Source organism: Castor canadensis, chromosome 11, assembly GCF_047511655.1.
Source record: "Castor canadensis chromosome 11, mCasCan1.hap1v2, whole genome shotgun sequence".
Classification (NCBI taxonomy): Eukaryota; Metazoa; Chordata; class Mammalia; order Rodentia; family Castoridae; genus Castor; species Castor canadensis.
In genome coordinates, this window is record NC_133396.1 from 48,293,388 (window position 1) to 48,303,195 (window position 9,808).

The 9,808-nt window shown below is 35.9% G+C and overlaps 1 pseudogene; it reads left to right on the plus strand.

The window, feature by feature from the left end:
- Positions 1–734: 734 nt before the first annotated feature.
- On the plus strand, positions 735–1,657 carry LOC109680913 (olfactory receptor 1468-like; annotated as a pseudogene).
- Positions 1,658–9,808: the final 8,151 nt, after the last annotated feature.

A 9,808-nucleotide genomic window follows, 5' to 3' on the forward strand; every position in this document is an offset into this window, starting at 1 on the left:
CTGCAATACATCATTTTATAGGTTAGAGAGATGTTTAACCTAATTTTTTTACTATTTTTGTTGGTATACATTAATAGTACAAGAGGTTTCATTGTGATAATGCCATAAATATGTACAGTGTACTATGAACAAGTTCATCTCCTCTATTTTATTCCCTTAATTCCCTCCCACCTTCCCCATTTTGCAAACAGTTAGGTTAGGTTGGTTTCGTCATGCTGCTTTCTTATATGTAGCGTGCTTCCATCATCTTTACCCCTCACTACCTCTCCTTTCCCACTCCACCTTCCACTAATCTCCTTTTCAATGGTAATTTAAGTCATTGGAGTAAATACGCTTTTCTTGGGGCATATGTAGAATTATGTAATTACAATTTAGAAAAACCTTGAAGAGTATCAAAATATAAGATACTGAGAGAACAGAAGGCAATTACACTTCCTAAAATGACCATTCACATAGACAAGATAAAAGCCAATATATTTTCTGCGTCAGAAGGAAATACATGAAAGTGTTTAGGAAATAATGCAATGTTAAAACATGCTTTGAAATAAGTTAAGAAAAAGGCATTACTAATTATACAGATTATAAACATTTAGAGTACAGAGATTACAATTAATGTAAAGAGAGATCAATTACTGTCCAATGTATAGTAGACAGTGAACATAGGAATACATTCATTTTTATTTAACTCTTTAAGGGACAGTATTATTTTCTCTTAAAGCTACTGCAGACAAAGCATGACAGAAAGGAACAAAACTCTCATCTCAGAGTTCCTCCTCCTGGGCCTGCCTATTCAGCCAGAGCAACAACACCTGTTCTTTGCCCTGTTCCTGGCCATGTGCTTTGCCACCATCTTGGGGAACATCATCATCATTGTCCTCATTCTACTGGACTCCCATCTCAACACACGCATGTATTTGTTTCTTACCAACTTGTCCTTTTCTGATCTCTGCTTTTCCTCTGAGACCATTCCTAAAATGTTACAGAACATGCAGAACCAAGTACCCTCCATCCCCTATGCAGGCTGCCTGACACAAATGTATTTCTTCATGTTTTTTGCTGACCTGGAGAGCTTCCTCCTTGTGGTCATGGCTTCCCCCTGCACTACACCAGCATCATGAGCCCCAACCTCTGTGTGTGTCTGTCGGTGCTGTTCTGGGTGCTGACCACATTCCATGCCATGTTGCACACCCTACTTATGGCCAGACTGAATTTTTGTGAGGACAATATGATTCCCCACTTTTTCTGTGATATATCTCCTCTACTGAAGCTTGTCTGCTCTGATACTCATGTTAATGAGCTGGTGATATTTATCATGGGAGGGCTGGTCATTGTCACTCCATTCATACTCATTGCTGTGTCTTATGCACAAATTGTATCTTCAATTCTCAAGGTCCCTTCAACTCGAGGTATTTGTAAGGCCTTTTCTACCTGTGGTTCCCACTTGTCTGTGGTTTCACTGTTGTATGGGACAATTATTGGTCTCTACTTATGTATATCATCTAATAACTCTACTGTGAAGGAGACTCTCATGGCTATTATGTACACAGTGGTGACTCCCATGCTGAACCCCTTCATCTACAGCCTGAGGAACAGAGACATGAAGGGAGCCATGGGAAGAGTCATATGTAAGAATAAAATTCATGCCTGTCTATTGTAGTAACATGTGGGATATTTAAAGTAATTTTATCCAGTATTTGCACAGATATTAATATTGAAATACTATTCCACATTCCTTGCTTACCACAGAAGCTTCTGTTAAAAGGTCATACTACATAGTTGTTCAGTATGTAAAAGAGAGGAAGCTTAGCTGCGTAGTTTGATGAAGGGAGAAGGTTTGGGGAACTGCTATGCCTTCATCTCTCTCTTGCCCAGGAGAAGCATAGCAACAAGACCTAATGTTTTATGTGACCTGCGTTCCTATAGTCTTAAATTATCCCAGGGTTTTACATTTTATTACGAATTCTGCTTGAACTGAGACATTGTTTTAAATTGTGCTGCTTATTCTTAGGTTGATAGTCAATTATATCCAAATAGCTCAACCTTCCAGCCTCTTTCTTAATGTCTCCTATGTGCTCTTTCTGCACAAATTTTGACATCATTTTATCTTTTAACTTTTCTACACAGTCTTATTTTCATATTACTGTCTTTTCTGATATGTGTTAACCCTAAGCGATTTTTTTCTTTTTTGTACAACAGTATCAGGTGCATATTTTTTTCTTTACCTGGAAGCAACTAATAGCCAAAGACCCTAGAATTTATTTCTCCAGGACCAGGGAGAGAACTACACACTGAGAAAAATTTCTGTTTAAGGGTCTTTGTTTGATATTTTGACTTAGGTAAGGTTCCTTAAATTCACATGTATTTTGTGCTCTTATGACAATTCCAGCTAAATGGAGAAGATAAAATTACTGTTTCACAGAATGAATAATCTGAAGCCCATTGATTTCCCTTGTCACACAGAGGATCAATTGGTGAACCTGTGACAGACTACAGGCTACTGATTCTAAGGCTCTTCTAATATTTCTCACTTCAAGAAGTGGAGATCAGTTATTCCCTTTAAACTCTATGGCATAGAATGAGTTTCCAGCCTTGACTCATTTGTTGCCTTAGTTGTACTCTCTAAGTGATGCCACCCAAACCAATCCCTTTCACCTTCTCATGTGCTCTGCTGATCTCCATAGGAAGTTCCGATCTTCCTCCAGAGCTCCCCACTGCTCTCATCCGCCCAGTGGATGTCTCCATTTCAGGCTCTGTGGGCCGTCAATGTCAACACACAGCCTTGAACTCTAGGTTCCATACAAGTGTTCTCTTTGTCCTTTATTCCATATCTTCATTTATGGTGTCACCTCCTATCAACTTACCTGAGCAACCACTTCTCTATGAGTATAGATATATTCACAGAAGTAGATTATGGTTCAGTTTTGCATTATACCTGTTCCACTGAAAATTGTTATGAAATGATTTGTTATTTTGCATGCATTTATTAAGGTAACTCCAGTTCTCACCATAGATAAATCTGAAATCTCAGTGGTATAGTAAAACAAGTATCAATGAGAGGATAAAAGACTAATATTTAAATTCAATCAATTTTCTGTATATCAGAAAAACCTAACTAAAAAGTCATTAAAATGGATCCTAGGAGAAACACAGTGACTCATTTCTATAATCCCAGCTACGGAGCAGGCAGAGTTCAAGAAGATGCAGTTCAAAGACAACCTGGGCCCAAAGTTAGTGAGACCCTATCTCAGCAAATAAGCCATGGATGGTGCTTCACACCTGTAATCACACCTATGCAGGAGACAGTAAGTAGGAGGACCATGCTTGGAGTAGCCTGTGGTGCAAAAATGAGACCCTATGTGAAAAGAAACTCAAGTGAAAGGGCTGCCAGTGCTGCTCAGTAGTAGAGCTCCTGCCAAGTAAGCGTGGGACCTTGATTCCAAACTGCATTATATCAAAAAAAAGAATGGATCCTGTGCTCTATAACAATGAAAGTTATGTGCAAGCAGAGTAGGAGGGAAACAGACTCTTACCTGGGTGATCTAAAAGAATAACAATAAAAGGACATATATAACAAAGCTATAAAGAAGGTCTCTTTGCAAATTGCTTTTTATTTTTATTTACTTTTAAACTGGTACATGATGACACAAAATTGTGTATATTTGGTGGCATTAAGCAATGTCTTGATACAGGTATTCATGTGCAATAGTTAAATGAAGTAAAACATTAAAAATTTTCTTCTAGCTTTCTGAAAAGTACTGTAGAGTACTGAAATCTATAGTCATCCTTAGATGCAAAAGCATGCCAGAACTTCTTGCTCTTATCTGAGTGTAACTAAGTAGCCATTGGTCAATCTCTCACCATCGTTCCCTCTCCCGCACTTTCCCTGGCTTCTGATAACCACCATTCTATTCTAAACTTCATTGAGATCAATTTTCTCAGATTCCATATTCGATTGAGACCATGTGATGGTGGCCTTCTGTGCTTGTCTTATGTCACTTAACATAGTTGTCTCCAGTTCTATCCATGTTATCAGATTTCATTCTTTTTTGTCTTTATTGTATTCTTTTCTTTTTATGTATTAATTGTGTGTAGGTACAGTTTCTTATCCATTCATCATTTGATGGACACTCAAGTTTTTTCCATGTCTTTGCTATTGTGATGAGTGCTGCAATAAACATAGGATTCCAGATCTCTCTCTCTCTCTCTCTTTCTCTCTCTCTCTCTCTCTCTCTCTCTTTCTCCCACTCTATTCCTCTTTCTGGAGATTTTTTAAGATAAGGGTCTCACTATGTAGCTCAGACTAACCTTGAACTCTTTATGTAACCCAGCCTGGCCACAAACATGCAATACTACTGCCTTAACCTTTAAGATGTCTCTCTTCAACATACTGATTTTATGTCTGTCCTTTGAGCACATACATATTAATGGAATTGCTAGCTCACATGGGAGCTATATTTTTAACTTTTTGAGATACCTCTTGTTTTCCATAATAGCTGTTTTTACACTCCCACCAACAGTGTGCAAGCGTTCCACTTGTCCTCAGCCTTGCGAGCACTACTTCTTTTTAGAATTTCTGAACATAACCATCCTTACCTAGGTGAGTGGGCATCTTATTGTACTTTTAACTAGGAATTCCCTGAGGATTAGTAATACCAAGCAATTTTCATACACTTTTTAGCCCTTTGAGTATCTTGTTTTTGACAAATGTCTATGTAGACACCTTGTCCATTCTTCAATTTAGATTTTTGTTATTAAATTTATTGTCCCTTGAGTAGACTGTCAACATATTGTCTGAAATATACATTGCAAATATTTCTCCCATTCTCTAGGTCATTTCTTCATTCTGTTGATTGTTTCCTTTACCATGCAAAAGGGTTTAGTTTAATATAATTCTATTTGCTTATTTCTGTTTTTGTTTCTTGGGTTCTCAGTGTTTAGGGCAAAATGTCTTGTACATTTCAATATTCTGAGTAATTTCCCCTACATTTTCATGCAGTACTTCCATAGTTTCCCATCTTACACTTAAGTCTTTAACTCATTTTGAGTTTAGTTTTTAACTAGAAAAATCTAGAAATCTATCTTATTTCTGCATGAGAATATCCAATTTTACCAGAAACACTTACTGAAAATAATATCCATTCTCCAATGTGTGTTCTTAGCATCTTTATCAAAAATCAGTTGCCTGTAAATACATAAAATTACTTCCACATTCTCTATTATGTTCCATTGTTCTATGTGTCTATTTTCATGACAGCATCATGCTGTTTTGGTTATTAAATATATACAGTGTATTTTCAAGTAAGATAGCCTAATGCTTCTTGTTTTTTACTTTTTGATCAAGATTGCTTTGGCTGTTTGGAGTTGTCATGGTTTTGTGTATATTTCAAGGTTTTTTTTTCCAGTTCTGTGAAAAAATGTCATTGATTATGGATCATGATGAATCTAAATTGCTTTTGTAGTAATGACACTTTAATAATACTGATTATTTCAATAAAGAACATGGGATATTTTTCAATATTTTCATATCTTCAATTTCTTTTATCAATTTTTAATAATTTTTATTGTAGAACTATTTCACTCAGCATTACATGCATACCAAACCAGATAAGAACACAACCAGAAAAGAAAACTATAACCAATTTCCTTGATGAATATTGATGCAAAAATCATCAATGAAATCTTTACACACCAAATTTAATATCACATGACAAAGATTATACATCTCAGTCCAATTGGATTTGAGTTTCATCAAGAATGCAGAGAAACTAAATGCCCTTAATGCAGAGAAACTAAAGCAGATACCTTAAAAGCAACTGAGGCCAATAGGAAAAGGGGAACAGGTACTAGAGAAAAGGTTAGATCAAAAAGAATTAACCTAGAAGGTAACACCCACTCACAGGAAATCAATGTGAGTCAATGCCCTGTATAGCTATCCTTATCTCAACCAGCGAAAACCCTTGTCCCTTCCTGTTATTGCTTATACTCTCTCTACAACAAAATTAGAAATAAGGGCAAAATAGTTTCTGCTGGATATTGAGGGGTGGGGGGGAGAGAGAGGGGGTGGAGTGGGTGGTAAGGGAGGGGGTGGGGGCAGGGGGGAGAAATGAACCAAGCCTTGTATGCGCATATGAATAATAAAAGAAAAAGGGAAAAAAATAAAAATAAAATGCCGAAAAGATGGTTAGGAACATTCAAAACTGAAAAAAAAAAAAGAATGCAAGTGTGTTTCAGCATGTACAAACAGAGAAGCATTATATAGTGTATGACTAGAATCAAGGACAAGAAAACTTAATAATCTCAAAAGGTGCAGAAAAAAGCTTTGACAAAACCCAATATCCCTTCATGATAACAAGCCCTAAAGAAACTGTGACTAGAATGATTAATAATAATTTATAACTCAATACAGTAAAGACAATATATCACAGACATACAATCAATACTATACTGAATGGGAAAAACTGAAAACATTTCCTCAAAACTCAGAAATGAGACAAGGTGTCTTCTATCACCACCCTTGTTTAATATAGTGCTTTAAAACTTAAAGCTTTGAGGCAAAAGAATGAAATAAAAATAATGCAAATAGGAAAGGAAGTCAAATTATCTCTGTTTGCAAAAGATACGATGGTACACTTGGACTTTAAATATTCCACAAAAAGACTCACATGGGTAAACATGTTCTGGAAAGTAGCATCATAATAAATCAGCATACAAGAATCAGTACTGGCCATTTTTATTAGTGTATATTATTTGCACAAAATAGTAGGTTTCATTATGATACTTTCAAACATGTTCATATGGTACTTTGATCACATGTGAGGACCCATTATCTACACATTTCTACCCTTTTCTCTTTTTGTGGTCCCCTTCCTATTTCATGTTTTTCCACTTTTTAGATTCCAAATGTAAGAGAAAAATGTGATATTTATTTTTCTGCATCTGGCTTATTTTGCTTAACATGATGATCTCTAGTTCCTTCCATTTTTCTGAAAGTGGCGTGCATTTGTTCTTCTAGATGATGGAATATTACACTATTGTGTATATACACCACATTTGTTTTATCCATTTTCCCATTGACAGCCACCAGGGTGATTCCATGTCTTGGCTCTTGTGAGTAATAGCATAGTAAATATGTGTTGTTGGATACAGCAGTGGGACCGTGCCTGTGTGATTTGGCATCTGTCCTTGTGAGAAAGCTCTAAGGAACTGAGGTAAAGGTCTCAGAACCAGAAGTCCAGAAAAAAGCACAGTGCTCAAGGTTCCCCAGATGGCTTCATTTCCTTCAGATGTAAATAAGAAGGTTATCCTGACCATGTGCTTCTCCTGCTTTTCTGTTCCCATTTTAAAAGAGACATAACAAAGAGTGAATTTTAACTGTGCTTCCCTGTACTAATGTAATACTTGGCATGCTTTTTGTGACCAAATGCTCTCTGTGAAAGAGGAATTTGTAAAAAGCAGAAGTGATCTTCATTAAAGTGGCTATTGAGCAAGACTCAGTAGTCTCCTCATCTTTTCTGGCTCCTGTCACCCACATCCCACCAGTAAATGGCAACAATGGGTAGATAGGTATCTCTTTTTTATGCCACCTTTGATTCTTTGAGTATAAACCCAGAAGTGGTATAGCTGGATCATATGGTAGATATGTTTAAGTTTTTTTAATTATTGTCTTTGAATTAATATGTAGTTATATTTTAGTTTTTTTAAATTATTGTTTCTGATCTAGAAACAGAAGGCCTAAAGATAGAAAACTAATAGAGAAAAGCATAAGTGACAATGATTTTTTAATTTGATCCCAAAAGTCAAGGAAGGCAAATGAGATTACATCAAAAATAAAATCTCTATACAGCAAAGGAAACAAAAGTGAAGGGACAACCTACACATAGATAAATTATTTGTAGCCCGTATGTCTGATAAAAGATTACTATCCAACATATTTAAGTAATTTAAACAATTCTATTATAAGATAAATATCTTAGTTTGGAGAACTTTGGAGACTGAGGAAGGCATATCACAAATTTGAGATCTACTTGGGCTATAAGCAAGGCTTTGTCACAAAAAAAAATGAAGAAAGAACGTGACATATGAATGACTGACAGACACATGAAGAAATGTTCAACTTCCCTAATCACTAAGGAGATACAAATTACAGCACAATGAGCTATCACCTCATACCTGTTAAAATGACTGCTACATATATCAAAGGATGTCAAATGTTTGTGAGGACATGGAGAAAAAAAGAACACTTGTTCTCCATTAATGATAATGTAAATTATTGCAGTATTTTTAGAAAACTACATTGAGGTTATTAAAAACACTAAAAGAGAATTACCATAAGACCAAAAAATTAAAATCAGGGTCTGGTGGAATCACTCAAGAAGTAAGAGTGCTTTTCTAGTAAGCAAGAAACTCTGAGTTCAAACCCCAGTGCTGGAAAAAAAATCTCTCAAAAAAATTACAATGAGAATGTCAGGAGTTGTCTGCATCACTGCATTCATTGAAACAGTACCAAAACAGCCAAGTTATGAAATCAACATGTGTTTCTCAACAGATGAAAGGTGGTGTACACAAACAAAGGAGAATATTATTCAATGTTAAAAAATACATTGTGCCATTTGTGACACAATAGATAGAACTAGAAACAGCAAGAGACAGAAATAAGCCAGAAAGAGAAAAATTACTGTATCTTTTCACTTGTATGTGGAATCTAAAACAAACTTGAAGAAGTGATTACAATTATGATTGTCAGATGCCCAGGTGGATTGGAAGGGAAGATGATAGTTGAAGGGTACAAAGTAGAATCAAGTAAACTAGTAGACTTGAATCTTCTGGTTTTTTTTCCTCGAGGCATATTAAACAGGATGGTGAATATTAACAAGCATGACACTTCAAAGTTGCTACTAAAGTAAATTTCCAATCTTTTCACCAGAAGGGATGATAAAGATTTATGGTCATAGATACATAAATAAATTGATTTAATTGTTGCATATGATATCATAAGTCATAACACCACTTTGTACCCCTTAAGTGTATACATATATCACATCACAGTCTCTTAATCCATTCATCAGTTGTAAGGCATCCTGGTTGCCTCCATAGCTTGGTTATTGTGTATGGTGCTGTGGTAAACATCAGTGTGCAGATGTCCCTATTGTATCCTGATTTACTTTCATATATATATATATATATATATATATATATATAATATATATAGCAGGGGCAGTATCACTGGATCACATGGCAATTCCATATTTACCATTTTAAGGAATCTCCATACTGCTTTCCATAATGGTTGAACAAATCTACATTCCCATCCACAATGTATAAGTGTGCCTATTTTGCTGTACTCTAACCAACATTTGTTGTTTTTCTTGTTCTTGATGGTAGGCATTCTAACTAAGATGAGATGAAACTTTAGGGTAGTTTTGATTTGCCTTTCTTCTATGGCAAAAGAGTTTTTGTAACTCTTTGAATATTCCTATCCAATTCATTTGCCCATTTCTTCATTGGGTTGTTGATTTTATAGGGGTTGAGCTTTTGGGGCTGGGTTGTTTCTTTTGCAGTACTGGGATTTGAACTCAGGTCCTTCACCTTGAGCAACTCCACCAGCCCTTTTTTGTAATGGGTGTTTGTTTCTTTATAAAGAGTCTCATGAACTATACCTGGGCTGACATTGAACTGCATCCTCCTGATTTCTGCCTCCTCAGTAGCTAAGATTACAGGTATGAGCCACCACCGCCTGACTGGGGGGTTGAGTTTTTGGAATTCCCTGTAGATTATGAATTTAGTTCCTTACCAGATGAATAACTGGCAA